Source organism: Corapipo altera, unplaced genomic scaffold, assembly GCF_003945725.1.
Source record: "Corapipo altera isolate COAL_440 unplaced genomic scaffold, ASM394572v1 22, whole genome shotgun sequence".
Lineage (NCBI taxonomy): Eukaryota > Metazoa > Chordata > Aves > Passeriformes > Pipridae > Corapipo > Corapipo altera.
Genome location: NW_020884886.1, coordinates 9,847,920 through 9,860,974, shown reverse-complemented (window position 1 = coordinate 9,860,974; position 13,055 = coordinate 9,847,920). Strand labels below are relative to the sequence as shown.

Genomic DNA, 13,055 nt, shown 5'->3' with positions numbered 1-13,055 from the left:
CTTTATTGTATTTGAAGATTTACATTCCTCCTCAATTTGATCATTTGTCACAGATATCTTTTGGGTTCCTATCCTCTAAAAAGCAAAATAAAACAACAAATCACATATCCTAAGCATTGTTCAATCCCTCCCGAGGTCAAGCAGTCTCGCAGAGCAAGCTATTGCACAGGGAGGACTACGTGATGTGCAGACTCCATCTGCCCCTGGAGTGTGTGTGCAGCACCGGGCCAGCAGCGTGCTGAGCCACGGCTCCACTCCACCGAGACACTCTCCACGTTTATTGTTCCTGATTAGAAAAACATTCCAAATTTTAGCACTGACATTTAAGACTGAATAAAGTTCCAGTTTGCTTTTATCAGGGCAAACTTTAAAATAGGTTGTCTATTAGCCTTTGTTACTATATTTCTTTTATGAGTATGAGTGGGAAGAGCATTAAGGAAGGCTATAAATCAAATGCATATTTCTGGTGAGTGCAGGAAATCCTTTAACCTTTATGTTTCATAGAAATAGGATTAAATGCAGATCTATTCACTTCGTCTACATTTTCTGAAATATTTCCATAAGCAAAATTATCAGAAGACGACTAAGGAAAAAAAAAATCCTCCAAAAATACAGTGGTGCCTAAAGCACCAGTCAAAAGCCATTGCCTCCTACTCACATAAGACAGAGACAAAAACCACTGCACTTTTGTTTTCTTTTGCTTTTTTGGGGGGTTGGGGCTGGGGATATAAGAAACACTATGGTATTGAGAGTTAAGACAATTCTCTTAACACGGATAGCGTGCAAGCCTGTCCACTGGAAAATAATCTGCCCTTAGTGACTAACTCCAGGCAGAAAACTTGGCTACTTGCCAAAGTGTACATATCCTTCATGTATGCAGGAAATCATTTTCAGCAAACCCAGAGCTGGTCTAGCAGGATGGGAGATTCTGAGCAGGGCACCATCCATATATTCTTATTGGAATGGGTTAAAAGGTACTTACAGCAGCATGTTATGAATGACACCAGCGAGAATTTAAATATGCAGCATAATGGTAAATCAATTAATAAGAGCAGTTGCTAACAGTTGCACAACAGAGGAGTGTTTTAAAATTCCTGTGCTCTTTAACAATAATGTGGAGAGACGCTGTGAAAGGGAAGAGGGGGAAAGCCTGGCATGGCAGGGACATTCCTTCAGTTCCTCTCAAAAGTTTGAAAAAACCTCTGGATAGGAAAATACTATTGAGCAGCCAATTCTTTCCACATTTGGCTAAGCCCAATGCCCAAAATACACAGAACACTACTTCACTTTGAAAGGATTGCAATACTCCTATCTGAGTCATCTGAAAGCAAATAAAATGAGACCTAAACAAATAAACCTAATTGTGCATGGAAACAAATCCAGCTCTCCAGCTTGGCCATGGCTTTGTTTTTGTTAGTTTAAAGCCTGCATATGCAGTTTTAGTGGCATCAGGAGTTATATAAATATTGACAACAAATTGCCAAATGTTGTTTTTTTTCCCCTCAGTGCACAGTGTGAAGAAGCTGGGGGAATGCTTCTAGGAACCTTCCCCAGTGTACTGAACCAAATCACAGCTTGATGGGATCCACTCCAGCCTCTTCTCTGAATGGTAGACACTAATGAGATTGAGGTTGTCGATTGTTATCGTCAAAGACTTTTATTTTTCACTCATGAACTCTGCTGAACACAAACCCAGGCTTTCGAAACGTAGCTCAGATGTTTGCACCATAGCCAGGGCATTGTCACATGCTCTGTCCTCCACCCCGTGATTTGTTGCTAGTTTGTGTCATCCTTAACCTGCTTCTGGTGGTTTGGCCAGGAGAGAAACAAATAACGATGACAACTGAGAAAACCAAGCTGCTCTCTGACATCCTTCTTTTAAAATGCTATTGCTACTTGCTGGCTGTGGAGAAGGGGCAGTTGCTTTGAGATAGAAATCACTCATGAAATCCTGCTGTCATCTGTCAAAAGTAGATTTCCATCAAATTCATCTGAATCCTTAGCAACTTGCAAGGAAAAATGAGACTATGTCAGATCTTGATCTGTCACAAGTCAAAGTTAGAAAAAATATATTTACATTTGACTTTTAAATTAAGCCCAGACCTTCCTCTCACATAGAGCCAATAAACTAACACATTTTCTTCTTCTTTGCCTCACGTTCACAAGACACCTAAAACTTTTATTATTCTAGCTGGCTGGATACCAAGGTTTCCATTTTGCAAAAACACAAACTTTTAATCACAGCAAAAAAAAAGATTAAAAAAAGAGGAATTTTAGAATTGGATGAAGACTCTGAGAGTTTTCACTCAAAGAAGCCACAGAAATCAGACTCGTGCATCCTTCTCAAAAGCCCAACAGTTAAGACACTTATCTACAATACTGGAGAGATTAGTTTATATTTCTATTTCTTCTAATTTATCCCTAGAACTTGGAAATTGGTCTTGTACATCTCAGGGATCATCCAATGACCAGGTTATTGAACACCCTACAATATACTTCTCTTTCTCTCTTTTTTATCAGAAATTGCATTCTACATGTAAGAAACTCCCCTAAAAGTTTCATCACAAATACTGAATTTCCATGAAAAGTTCTAGGGTTTAGTTTTAACATCCTCAGCAAAAAAAAGTTCTTGACTAATTGTAAATCTCTTAGCTCTATTATAACATCCACTCTTCAGTTATTATAGTGTTACATGATCACTGTATCCAAGAAGACATCAGTATATTCAGTAAGACACATGCAGAAGCATCTACAAAGGCTTTCTGTACTGCCTTGCTTATCACGGTGCAAGTGACCCTAAGCACTTGCATAGTAAGGGGTGAATCACTAAACTGGTGGAAGGGACAGTGGAAAGGCATGAGAACTTGGGGGTTTGTGAGAAAGTGGAGGAAAAAAGATCCTCTCTATTTCCCTGACTCTGGTCCTTCATAAAAAACCAACACAATGCTTGGGACTGTTTGCGCTGTGAGCAAACACTGAAATATGACAAGGCATCAAGGCATGTTGCGTTACATGATATTCAGGCAGCTGCTGTGATGGCAGTTTCAATCCACCAACTGGTGCGACGAAACAAATCTGAAATGTAAAAGCTAGATTTCCACCAAAATATTTCATTAATATTACATGCATGTAAGTCAGGAAACTCAAAATACTAATCCCCACAGCTACCCTAAGTCAACCCTGGAGGACAAAGTGACAACGCAGCTGCACAGACGGGCTCAGAAGGTATTCTAGGTTTCAGTTTGCTGACTGGAGCATGCAAAATTTCTCTAACCAAGTTTTGTTGGCGTATTTTCTTTGAAATTTGTTGAAGGGGGAAAATACCCATTGTTTTTCAGTGGAATGCAAGTATGAAATGACTGCACACCAATACATGAAGATAGCCAGAAATAGGCAAATTTGTGTGAACACCTACTAGCGGAAAGTTTAGCCCTGTGCAACAGACCTCAGCAAAATGCTTTAGGTCACAGGAGGAGAAAAGAGCTGAATCTTCTTCTATCCTTGACTGCAAATTGAGAACCAAGGAGCTTCCACAGTATACGTCACCCTTGAAACCTGGCCTGCACTTAAAACAGTCCCATCCCTCTCACTCGGAAGCCCCACAAGCCAGTCTGTCAGCACAGAGTTGGGTTGCCATAAGCCCTCACAAGAGGGACAGACCCATTGTACACAGTGGTGCTTGCTCAGCTGAAATACTCTCAGGATATTTTAGAATACCTGCAGTTCCAACACCATGGGGCAGGGAGAATGACCTATGACCAAAAGTCACCACCAAAGCAGAAGAATTACATACTTCCTAGCAAAATAAGAGAGGAAGCAGGTGGGCAGGTTTTGTCTGATTTAGCAAAACACCTTCTCTTCATGGAGATCTCCGTTCAACCCACTTTCAAATTTCCACAGATTAAAGCAACAGGGAATGATGATAAGTAGAAGGAAGGCAGCATCTGAAGCTGTCTGTAAAACAGGGCAATATATGTGTGGACAACAAATTACTGGATGTGAAGGGCACCTCACCAGTCTACTCTCTCCCCTCCTCTTTCTCTCTCTCTTTTTCTCATGCACTCACCCACTTTTCCTGGGGCTGTGCACCTTCTTGAGCACTGAGGCAAGTCCATTAAAACCAAATAAAAACTATAAATGTCACACATAGGAAGGAGGCTGCCCTCCTAACACTGACAGCTGCTACCGCCAGCCGGAACTGCACAGAGGGGCACCGAGTGTTTGTCCCTCCCGGCCCTCCCTCCCCTGGCTCCTGCACCCGCTGGGTCCCATGATGTGGAGATGTAAGTCTCCCACTGCAGCATACAAACTCCCCACCAGAATGACAAGGCAAACTATCATTTTCCACCCTGACTGCCATTGTGGGTGGTCATGTTGGTGTCTGCTTGCATTTGCACAGTACTGGATGCTGTGAAGTGTACAAACTATTCCATATGGCACATGGAGGGAGAAAGCCATGCTAGCAGTACATTACAAAGCTGCATTTATGTTACTGTATAGAGGTTCTGGTCTGTGTTTATCTTAGAATGTCTATTATAAGGATAAATGATAAAAATCGTACTTCTTAGTTCATGAAAATGCAGGAAGAGTGGCTACTAGCAAGACTGTGCAGTTTATCTTGGAATTTCTACCTGTCACCCTTCTGCTTGGTATTTGCCACATGCTTAACTCTTTAAGGTCTTCACTGTTCATTCAAAGAGCTTTTACTCCTTACTCTTTCTGGGCCACCTACTAGTCTAATATCTGATCTTCTCAAGCTAATTATTTGACTGCTATTTCTGAGACACTGTCAAGTTATTTACCTTGCTGAAGTGACATAAGTTCCTCCCCCCACCCTCCCATCCGCCCCCTGTCTGTCTGGTTTCCCCCCTCTAGTCTAGCTGAAGTGACAAACTCTCTCCCCTAGCCAAACATTTGTTTTTACAAGGTATTTTTATACCATCACCTCTTCCCTGCATCTCCCCGCCTACCCACCACAAACATATGCTGTGGTGGGAGGACACACTGGTTTCACATAATTTGCAATGTTAAGGTGGCAAATTTCCCCTCCTTCAAGTAATTTTTTTTGAAGATCTGGTTTGTAAAATGCAAATAGCAAAGGGTTAGTTTCTCTTTGCCTTTTTTACCCTGTGAGTGGAAATGTCCTCCTTTGCTTAGAAGTCAGCGAAGAGGAAGTAAAAAATACTTGATTTATATTATTTGAAACCTGTTTATGCTATAAAGAGATCCAAAAATAAACAGAAATAATATTGTCTAGATGGATAGATTTCTTCTATTCATCCCAAGGAAGACAGGAACGATGACAATTTCCGAGAAAGTAGACAAATGTAACCACTCTACTGACTTCATTAGTTGGTCACAGTATGTTTTTCTGTGTATTAAAATCCACATGCAGTCACATTCACACAGTAAAAACAACCTCAAGTGTTCTAAGCATCAGGCTTGGAACCATTGAAAACATGACTGTGGCCTTCATCATACCCAATTAGGGGTACGTGTACTCCCCAGAGATTCTGGTATAGTGGATAAATGCCTAAGCTGGCTTTAAAGTAGGCAGGAACAATCTAGTTAAAACAGCACAGAGCCTAGATTGGGCTCAGCCACTCTAAATATTTACCCTGCTCTGAGCTAGAGGCTGCAGGGGCATGCATGCTACTACGACTGGAGAACTTCCATTACCTACATTCACAACTGTAAAGCTAGGTCTGACATGCTAAACATCCTGGTCACTCTAGCAGCATACATGCATGGAATGCGCCAAATCAAGACTTTATAAAAAGACTGAGTTTACATTGCCGGATGGCTGAAAAAGGCTTTTTATATGGAGACTATATCTACTCAGCACACACCATTAGACTTTTTCAAGTGAGTTAGTCTTCTTCCTCATCCTAAGACCAAACTGAATATTGTTCCAGAATGTAATCTGCATTTTATTTCCCATTTTATGCAGAACTTTTACTGCAACACAAGACAACCAAAAAAAGTACACTTCAATAATGCATCCTTGTCAATTTAATCTGGTGACTTTGTCTCATGTCAGAAGGGCAAAGAAAGATAAATTTGAAAACCAAAACAGGGTAGGTCAACTCATTGCCAGCAGCAGGGGAAGAACAAAACAGGAAAGTACTAAACAGTGAAATTTATTTATACTGTGTGGTAACAGGCTCCAGAGAACAAATTGCTAGCAGAAGGAGCCACTCATTGCACATGCAAAGCTTCCCTCAAAATCAAGCAGTTACGGCTGTCACTGTGGGCAGCCAAGGAGCAGAGAGAACGAAAGAGAGAGGAAAAAGCCCTCTCCACAGACTGAAAACATTTCCTAGTTGAGGGACTCGGAGCAGAACATGGGTAGTGCCTTCTGTTTCACTTTGGTTCTAGCAAGATCATTTCAGGGAAATGTCCACAGAAAACCACCAGGAGTGAGCTGAGCAAAGGACAAGGGAACAGCAAGAGTTTCTCAGTAAAATGTGAGCAAGTTGGAAGGACATGAATTGTTTGTCCATTTCAAGAATTTTCAGAGATTGCCCCCTTTCATATGTTGAGAAAAAATAAGTAGAGGACCACCAGACCTTTGGGGAGGAACCATCCATCACAATTGCCAGGGATAGTTTGGTGGGGAAGAGCCATTCTCCAATCATCCTGGAGCTATCAGTCTCCAGGGCTCTGCTGGAAAGTGTTCAGGGCTGTGCAGTTCTATGGGCGCTTAATTCATCGCCAAACCCCTGGCACGTCCTCTGAACCAGATGATATTTATTTGGCAGCATGTTCTCTACTAGAAAAAGAACATGAAATCCTTGCATTGACATCCTCCTATTGGCTAAAGATGTATGCCACCGCAGATTAACAAGTGGCCTCTGGATCTCAAAATAAGCATCCAAAGATGTATCTGCCGGTCCACGAGGAAAGCACGCACGCACATGAAAAGTTTACTTCTCTCTCTTCTGTGTCACTGGACATTTCCCTGCATCAGACATCACTGAACATTCACTCAGCAGGTAGACACAGCACAAGCTAGCCTGAACCTATTTTCACTAGTGATAATCTACTCGGTATTTCACTTTTCCCATTTCTCCCCCCTCAGAAGCAGCAGTACAAAGGAGAAATGTGTCTTTGGGACTTCTCTTTTGTCTTCAGTCCAGGTCACAGATTTTTTTTCCCTCCTAAAAATAGGACAAATTTATTTTTACACTAATGTGACCACAGCTCATGTGTATCTACCTAAGCTAGCCTGCTCAAGTCCTTTTACCAACGTAGCTGCATCAGCACAAGCTCAACATCAGCTGCAGAAAACATCTATGCAGCTAAGGAAATGCACAGCCAAGTAGCCACAGCAGTACCAAACTCAGTGTATGCTATGTGGATGGCAGCATGCAAAAGAGGCAGTAAAAACCTGGCTCAAATAGATCTGTAAACACTGACATTAGCCTGCTTTTGTTAACACTTTCAAAATGTTCAGAGATTTTGGGTGAAAGACGCTGCATCAGCACAAAAGCATTTTCACAGCAGTAAACACACTTGGCTGGACCACTGCCTTTGCTTGAGCTCTGATTTGCTTCAAGTAAATGCAGTCATTTATTGCATGTTTCACCTTCTCGTGGAACATCTGCTGTCTGAGAGGAGCCAAATAGCAGACAGGCTCCCAGTCCTCCTGAGATACCTCTGGCAAAGAGCATGCATAGCTTTCCTCAGAGGCCAGCATGTCACTGAGCAGTTGGCTTACTCTATACCACCGCATGATGTGGGTGTTTCCAGCTGCCTCATGAGGCATTTGTGTCAGAACCCATGTTCCTGAGAAGCCTGTGCAGTCTCAACCATGTTTTATACCTACCCCAGGAGCAGTATGTTTCTTATAAAGCAGCTCTTTCCATACACAAAGCAGAAAATTGAGAGAAAAATGGCCAGCTCTTCATGGAAGGTCAGGAGTTATGTGAAAGTAGGGGCTTTTAGAGCTCATAACACTGCTCAGCTTATGACAAGAATGTCTCTTTGGGAACAGGGAAGGATATGAAGAAAATTATAAATAGAGGAAGACCACGAGGACGGAGGTGAAGTCAGTGGATGCTGGACACTCAAGACACACACAATGAACAAAATGCAAACACTGGCTGAAAATGCACTGAGGAATTTACATTTCACTCAAACACAGTGAGCCAATAAAAACATTAAAGGCAAAGGTAGATATGGCAGGAGCCAAAGGAATTTTTGCTGTAGGACTGTCAGCAGACTGAATGGAAAGTAAAAAAAAAAGCAGACTGAGGCAGGCTGTAGGAATCTGGCTGCAAGAAGTATGGTCTGAATCATGCTGCTCACCACGTAGGAGGCAGTGTTAGACAGGAGGTCTGAGGGCATCACGAAGCTGCAAAAGAGAGAGAAGCTGAAGCAACCTTTGATATAGATAGCACACATTGCTCCTCCAAAATATGGAATAGGTTAAGGTAGTGCCTAGATTCTGTATAATGTACTTTTGGAGAAGGTGAGCCAGACTTACCAGTTTAGACACCTGCGGAGTCTGATTACTTTCATTGCCTGCAAAGGAGCTGCTCTCAGTTTACACCAGCTTAAACCTAGTAACCCCCTCTGCACTCAGTATTACCCATCTTAGTTTTAACCATGTAACAGTTTCAAGAAAGAGCACAAAGTCATGCTAATCCAGCCAGGAATTCCTCTGTGCTCCCTCCCACCCAGAGAAGTTTTGGATATCACAAACAAATAATGACAGATGGTGACACACACAGATGCCTGTGTTAAACTAAAGTCCAGCAGCTGAGGCACTCTCTACATATCTGAGAAGGTAGTCTCACATCTATTCCCCCATTTCATTTCTTGAAAGTTTGAGGAGAAAGAGGTGGGTTTTGTTGGGTTTTGGGGTTTTGTTTTGGTTTTATTTTTTAATCTTTAGCCAAGCTGGTTTTTTTTTATGTTAATCGGTTGTATTTGCCTGGACAGTTTAGTATAGATACAGTTTTCTTCATCCTTCCACCCAGCTATCTCAGGAAGCTTGCCCCACTCTAAAATAAAACAGGATAGATACATTGTTACTTTTTATTGAAGGTTGAACAATGGAAGCTGTTTCCACGAGGGTAAGATACACCCAACTAGACAAACCATTATATCTGGTCTATACGAAAATCAGAAGCTCTCCATCGTCACTGGGCTTTGAACCTGAGGAGTTGTTTGCCTCGGTGTAAGACAGAAAATGGGTCTTGCACTTGCACCACATTGCCTGTAAGAACACAGCCAGCTCCAGGATTCACACTACCAAGCTGAGCTACAAGGAGTGAGGACAAAGCAGGTCACACTTAAGGAGCTGATGTGATGAACAACATACAGAAGCGTAATTGTGGCTAAAGGGAAACTGAGGTCTCTATGTTCCTCTGTGTTCAAGAAAAAGCTTTTACTCCTTATAAAGGGCAGTATTCAGTGACTGACTTATTTTGAAGATCACCTTCTCCTTTGGTAAGTACATCATATTAAGTGTTAACAGGAAGCAAAAAGCGTGGGCAGAAAGCAAATGTGGCCAGTAACAATAGCCACTCACGTAGTCTGTACAAGTCTGGTGCATCAATAAGTGTATGAAAGTGACAACAGCTTTTGCAGGAGAGAATTGGAGAAGATGACCCAAAGGCAAGTAAGGTGATCTTGTTGTTGGTACACTCTACAGGCACATGGAAGACCACCAGGGACTAAAACTTGGATCCTTTGCATCCCTGTGAGTGTTGTAAACACCTAACTATTGGCTAGTTTTGGGGAGGGAACATGGATTTCCATATCTTTGCACAACAAAACTTTCAAAAGATTTGTTTTCATCCCTGTGTAAAGAAAGAAACATCATTTTAAATCTCAGAATTTCAAGGAACTAGACGATTGTTTACGACACATGTTTGTAAAGAAAATAGTCCAGTTACGTCAAAGTACGTAATTTACCCTTACAGTACAAAGGTAAAGAGCCTTCAAACTAGACTGTTGAACTAGGAGCCAACGACAGCTACATTTTAACTTTGCATTAAAAAAAAAAATCTTGACCATAACTATAAGGAGGCCTACTTGCTCCATCTGCTGGTCAATGGGAAGACTTGGATTTACACTGCAATTAAAAACCGGGGCTCCAATTCAGTCGAATTCTTAGGTTCTCGTTTCTAGTTTTAAACATGCATAAGTGCCACTGACAATAGCATTTCAGTAAGCACATAAGTACTCCACCAAACTGAAGCCTGAAGCTTATTATTTAGCATGGCAGAAATAGGGTTATGACTTATTTATGACCAAAGAGAAAAATGTATTATTTTCAAAGGAAATACTAGGGCAGTCTGTTCAGTAACACTGGCTTGTTAATCATGAAAAATTAAATAAATATGCCTTCTTTTGTTCTGAAGTGAGCTGAGGTAAATTAATGCTATAAAATAGCAGCCTGCTGAACCCTTGTCACAAAGCAGCCATATGTATTGCTGCTCAGCAAGGTCATCAAAAGGTTACCATGCCATCTTAGGGCTTTTTTAAATAAGTATTTGTTTACTAAATATCAAGTCAGATACCCTAAAGGCCTGTTGACATTACACTTTCCTTCACTGCATGCAGTGCATCCATCCTTATGAAGTGGGTCTATTCCTTCAGGGAACAGGCTAATGTCTAGAGTGAAAATGTAAAGTTTGGGCTGACTTGAAGAGACCTTTTATTCTACCCCGTGTAGAGTTGGATTTCTTGCTTTTAGCACATGCCTCACTCTCATCATGTTCTCTGAGGGCACCACCTGTGCTTGTACTGTAACATCCCTCTGCTCCACAACCTCCCATGCTGGTTGCAAGTTCGATCAGATATGTCAAGAGAAAAGCTGCAGCCAAGAGAAAGGCCATCAAATATCCTGGCAGCAAGCTGCCCACCAGGTAACCAAATATACCTGCAAGCTGACCCACCACGAGATCTTACGATCTTACACCCAGCCATACTCTCTCCACATGACCCCGCAAGGCATGAGGAGACTGACAGTTTGCTTAGGCAGATACTCAATATGCAACTGTATTTCCTGCAAGACACAGAAGCCTCCTGTTCAAAGGACTTCTGGGTCTTGTAGATTCCAGGCAGAGACAGGACTATCAGCATGTCTATCTAGGCCCAGGCATGAAAGTTCAGAGAGGGGTTATTGTCATACCACAACAGAGAATGGTGAACCATCCTCTTCAGCAAGCAGAGCCAAATATTATCTTCAGGAAGTAGAGGTGCAACCATCTGTTTTGAGGAGATGACTATCAAAGGTAACTATGATCCTAGTTACCCAGGAAACTCTGTGAGAATAAACCAGCCACAGTAGGGAATAGACTGTAAAGGAAAAGAAGGAACAGCATCCCCACTGAGGATCATTCAACTCAGGTGATAAATCTGAGAAGCAATTATGACTACATTTAAATATATCATTTCTATAGCAGACAGGGAAAGAAATCATCAGCAGTAGATCTAGACTTCCTGGTATACCAAGTCATACACAAAATTTCATAAAGCACATGCACTACTCTGAAAATCATCACAGAAGGTTTGCTTAGCCTCCTCCCAGAACTATATTTTAGAATTAGTTATTTGTCTTAAGGGTATGGTCAAAAGTTTCTAAAATTGCTCTAGTCCAAACTCTATAATGTAATAAACAATGGACAACAGTGTCTTGAAGTAAATACTTGCACAACCCCCCACAACTGCAGTGTAAGCTGGGATCCAACATTTCTAGCTGACATCCCTAGAGATCATAAAAATGACCAAGAGATTTCTCAGCTGAATATCCAGCACCTCAGTTACCTAGGGACTGGGATAGAATAAATACTGTCAGAGTCCAGAAGTGTCAGCAAGGAAAGCCCACTGAGGCCCTGAGGGTTGTCCTGTCCTGAACCTCCTCAACTTCTCTGAGCATCACAAGCCTGCTGAGAGACTCCTTGCAGGCCCACAACCACTTGGCATTCTTGTACTAGATACCAGGGGAAGCAAACAGCTGACAGCTAAGTTGTCACTTGGGACACTGCACAGAGATTTGGACTACAGACAGTGCCCAGAACAGCTTGCAGTGCAAGCTAGTTTCCTCAAGGGCAGGTGTTTTGGGAGTCCTGTAGCTAAGCATACCTGACTTCCTCAGCAATTCAGCTACATGGGACAAGTAGCACAACTTAAGATGACTTCAGTTCTTCAGTCTGTAAAATACTGAGTAATGGAAAAGGGGTCAGAATTTACACCTGAGAAAACAGGTGTCACCTCTGCCTGGCTTGTGAATTCATGCACAACCCTCCATGCATGAAGACCCACCCAAAGAAATGTAACTCCCATAGCTCAAGATTCCTCTCTCCTGTGAGGATGCACAGCATTTAGCTCCTCAAGCAGCCACCCCCACAGCAAAACTTCAACCCTCTTGTGCTGAGAGGATGCACCAAAAGCATCTGGTCACTAGGAAGCTTCAAGAAACGGAGCCATAACAGATAGCTGAGAAAGAGGCAGCCCTGCTGAAGAAAGACACTGAAAGGATGCCGGCCCATTTTAGTAGCCACAGAGTAGTATCACTCTCAAAAGCAGCTTCCACAGATAAGAGTCAGACTTCATTCTAGTCCCTCATGGCAGACACCTTTGACAGGCTGAGTTCTGGCTCATTAGGCTGGGAAAACTCTATGCGACATCTGACTTACATCATGGACCCAAAGCTTATTATGTCAATTCAAACTGATAAATAATCCAGAAACTGGCAAAAGCAAATGTTTGGCAAGAGTTTTGAATATAGACCAGACTTTAACAGAAAGCTATGACCACAACTGCAAATAAGCCATTCAGTCTTTCTTTTACTTGTTGCCACTGCCGTGCGTGAGACAATCTTACTTATCCCATAACTCTCCACTCTCTCCCCCACTATCAGTGTTCAGAAACTATCTTCAAATGTTATTTACATTGCATTTGACAGATTGAGGACCCTTTTTTTTCCTTTTGCAAAACAAGCTGAAACAACCATCCTTGTTCCTGGATGTGAATAATTCCATAACTAATTATGTTAGTTACATACAATATTTTTGAGGGGGAAAAGGTAGCACTGTTCT

General features: G+C 42.0%; 1 protein-coding gene across 2 annotated transcripts in view; it reads right to left on the bottom strand.

Annotated features, from left to right (window-relative positions):
• The window catches only part of RBPJ (recombination signal binding protein for immunoglobulin kappa J region), a 149,993-nt gene that overhangs the window by 130,501 nt on the left and 6,437 nt on the right, over positions 1–13,055 (bottom strand). The window lies entirely within an intron of this gene.